The following is a 4,044-nucleotide window of genomic DNA, read 5'->3' on the forward strand; positions in this document are numbered from 1 at the left end:
TTGAAGAAACCAACTTTGAAATACAAACCTGCACTTCACCAGGTAGCTTTTTTTAAAAATCATTGGATTACAGATTTTCACTACCATTTTCCAATTGCATTCATGGGTCTGCAATGCTTCATTCTGTAAAACTAATCCATGACCTTGTTCTGGTTGCTTTAATAGATTGAATGCCACCCTTACCTGACTCAAGAAGATCTGATCTCCTATTGCCATTCAAACGACATTGTTGTGACTGCCTATAGCCCACTGGGATCTCCAGCTAGACCATGGTATCTAAGATATAAACTCATTAATCATCACATAATGTAGATTAGATTACTAACAGTGTGGAAACAGGCCCTTCGGCCCAACAAGTCCAAACCGACCTGCAACCCATCCCCCTACATTTACCCCTTCACCTAACACTACGGGCAATTTAGCATGGCCAATTCACCTAACCTGCACATTTTTTTTGGATTGTGTGAGGAAACCAGAGCACCCAGAGGATACCCTCGCAGACACAGGGAGAATGTGCAAACTCCACATAGAGAGTCGCTTGAGACGGGAATTGAACCCAGGTCTCTGGCGCTGTGAGGCAGCAGTGCTAACCACTGTGCCACCGTGCCGCCCCATGGTAGTTCAGAAAAATCTGCTCCTCAGTTGTTTATATTAAAATATTTTGCATTTGTCTGTACTTTTTTGTAGTTCTGGTATTTTGTGTCAAGGAGGGTAGCCTAGTGATTGAGGAGAGCAGACCTATGTTGTACTTAATAGTTATGGCTTTTTTGGAGTGGAGTAGCAGATCTGGTGTATTTGTCATTTCCAAATTCTTTGGCTTGGTGTATACCATCCAGGCCCTTAAAACATGGTTTTGCTTTGTTAGAACAAACACAATATTTGGCAACTCTCCTCAGGAGCGACCAAGTTTGAAAAGTACTCTTTTGGTACATAAATCATGAACTCCACCTCCAAGGATACATATGTTTTTTGGCCTGAAATTAACCCCTCCTATCGTTGAATTTCCTAATGGCTACACAGTTATCATTAGGCTATTATTTTACTCCAGATTTGTATTGAGTTCAAATTACATCATCTGTCATGGTGGGATTTAACCCATTTTCCTGAAATGTTTACCAGTGTAGAAAATTACTGCTATGCCTCTTACTCTTTATTTGTAAAACAAATACTTTTATTTCTACTCTCTGCTTTGGATGCCCTTTGCTTTATGTCTCTGGGGAATTTGTCTAGTCCCTACCTGAACTATTTCTTCTTTGAAGGTTTCTCATAATTGGCGCATAGTAGGTGACTTTTTATTGTTTCAAACAATGGCTCACTTCCTATAAGGTTTTTTTAAAAATTCAAAAGTTTTTTTCTGGACCACTTCAAAGTGAAAGGTCATCACAATATTAAAGAATATTTGTTATTGTCACATGTGGTCCAGTACGGAAGCACAGGAGTACAGTGAAATGTTTATACAATGGCGGCATATAATGGCACCATCTTAGGTGCAAGTACCTAGATACAAACCTTAAAGAGTAAAAAAGAAGTGTAGTTATTGAGTTTAAGTGACCATAAGTATTTAAGTTTCAGTCCGTGCCTGCAGATCCCAGACCATGAGACTGTGCTGCCTCCAATATCATAGTGTATCACATTAGTTTGAGGCAATTCATATTGTAGGGTAAAATGAAACATCTCCATCCCCTGCAGCAAATTTTCATTCATGCTAAATGTTTGAACTCTGATCATGCTGCACTGAAATCCATGATCACTGTCCCATTCGCATTCTGCTGTAGGTGCAAATCAGACAATTGTTACAGCGGAGGAGGGGGCCTTTTGACCTGTTGTATCTGTGTAACTCACTGGAAGATCAATTAACCTTGTGACCCTGTCTCATTCTTTTCACAGAGCCCTGCAAGTTTTGGTAAGATACCCTAGAAGGAATAATGTCATTAGTTCCCCCAGAATCAGTTGTTCTCATTTGTAGAAAGGAATGTTTCCTTATTAAATGTAAGTTGTATGACTCTAAATGGTATTTTTGGAACAGTATTAAAGTTGCCAATTACTCATTGCCAGTTTTGAAAAGTGTGGTGCTGGAAAAGCACACCCAGTCAGGCAGCATCTAAGGAGCAAGAGTCAACATCTCAAGCATGAGCTCTTTATCATGCTCGAAACATCAACTCTCCTGCTCCTCGGATGCTGCCTGATCAGCTGTGCTTTTCGAGCACCACACTTTTCGACCTTGATCTCCATCATCTGCTGTCCTCACTTTCTCCTAGTTACTCATTGCCAGTCTGCAACTAATTTGTATCATGGATTTCCAATTGTGAATCACATTCTTCAGGGTTTACTTCCTGGAAACTTGCAAACTTGAGTAATCTGGTTTACTTTCATTGTTTTAGGGTAAAAAAAGATGACCCTATACTTCTCCAGGATCCTAACCTCAAGCGTATAGCATGTCAGCATAGTAAATCAACAGCACAAGTATGTGAACATTTGTTAAGTCTGCAGCAATGAGACTCTGGTTTGAGTACAGTAGCAATATTTGTTGTTTAGCATTTATGTTTAGCATTATATAATGTAATTGCTGTTTGTTTAATTAATTTTCTTAGAATAATGTTTTAAGTACTAGTATTTATGATGGGTTAATTCATGGCAATAACCTACAATGGAATGGGATGAGGGATGAACTTGTGAAGATTGATTCACATAAATCAAGGCGCTCACAAGAATTAAACATGCAAATTGGAACACACAATCTAGGCGTGGGTGGATATTTCCCCCATTGGTCATGTCTAAGATATTGGGGGCCGCAATCACAATAAAATTCCAGCTATTAGGTTTAAGATGAGATGTTCTTTGTTTAAAGGGTTGTGCTTTGGAATTCTTTACTCCAGGGAATTCTGGGTGATCAGCTAATTAATATTTTCAAAGTTAAAAATCACACAACCAGCTTATAGTCCAACAGGTTTATTTGGAAGTACAAACTTTCAGAGTGCTGCTCCTTCGACAGAGACCAGTGAATTTCTGAGTGTTAACGGAATTTAGGAATATGAAGATAAAGGAAAAGTGAAACGAACATCAGATCAGCTATGATTTCATTGAATAGCAGAGGAAGCTCGAAAGACCATATAGCCTGTTCCTGCTCCTATTTCTTATGTTGTTATGACCGTAGTTTTATTTTATTATTAATTGTAATTTTTCAGCAACTCAAGTTTCAGTGCTTCTATAGAAATGAAAGTTGCCTCCACTTAGATTCTAGCTACCATGAAACTTCACTTTTGACCACTTAAGCTCAAGTCCTCCAGCATATAGGACAATGTTAGAATCAATTTCTCATCATAAGTGTGTAAGCTCCCATCTTGAGATGTTCATCTTTTCAGAAACTTCTTCAATTAATTTGTAACTTATACATTATGTATTGATAAAGGCTAAATCTGTTTTGTAGTTCTGCAATGTTACAAATTCCTGTTGTTTAAGTTAGGGTCTTTTGTCAGACATAATCACTTCTGATGTGATAGAATCATAGAATTTTATGGCACAGGAGAAGGGCATTTGGCCAATCATATCTTACCAGCTCCCAAAACAACTATCCAACTAGGCCCATTCAACAGCCCTTTCTGCGGAGCCCTCTATATTCATCACTATCAAATATACATCCAGCTCCATTTTGAAACCTTTTGTGGAATTAGCCTCCATCTCTGTCCTTGGCAGCACATTGCAAATTCTGACAACTGAGTAAAATTTCTCCTCATCTCACTTCATGCATAAAATTATAATATGTTTTGTGGAGAAGTGTTAAAGGATTGAGAATGAGCGTATGATTGAAACACTAAGTGGATGTGTACCTGATCTATTATTTGTATGATGCAGTGAATAGAATCCTGCTACTTTGTGCTTTGGCTTATTTGCATTCTAAGTCAAAGGGAAAGCATATTTTACAAATATGTTAGAAATCTTTTGAAGAAATAATTTGTGTTGGGAACAAAAGGGAGTCAGGGTAGAGGTATTATACTTAGAAGATACCATATCAAAGGTTATTTTTGACAACAAACACCCATGATG

General features: G+C 38.1%; 1 long non-coding RNA gene across 1 annotated transcript; it reads left to right on the top strand.

The window, feature by feature from the left end:
* On the top strand, positions 1 to 2,456 carry LOC122546348. The gene is made up of 3 exons (XR_006310723.1): positions 1 to 42; positions 166 to 272; positions 2,382 to 2,456. It is a non-coding gene; the product is annotated as an uncharacterized LOC122546348 (long non-coding RNA).
* Positions 2,457 to 4,044: the final 1,588 nt, after the last annotated feature.

This window comes from Chiloscyllium plagiosum, unplaced genomic scaffold (assembly GCF_004010195.1).
Source record: "Chiloscyllium plagiosum isolate BGI_BamShark_2017 unplaced genomic scaffold, ASM401019v2 scaf_87570, whole genome shotgun sequence".
In the NCBI taxonomy this organism is placed as follows: domain Eukaryota; kingdom Metazoa; phylum Chordata; class Chondrichthyes; order Orectolobiformes; family Hemiscylliidae; genus Chiloscyllium; species Chiloscyllium plagiosum.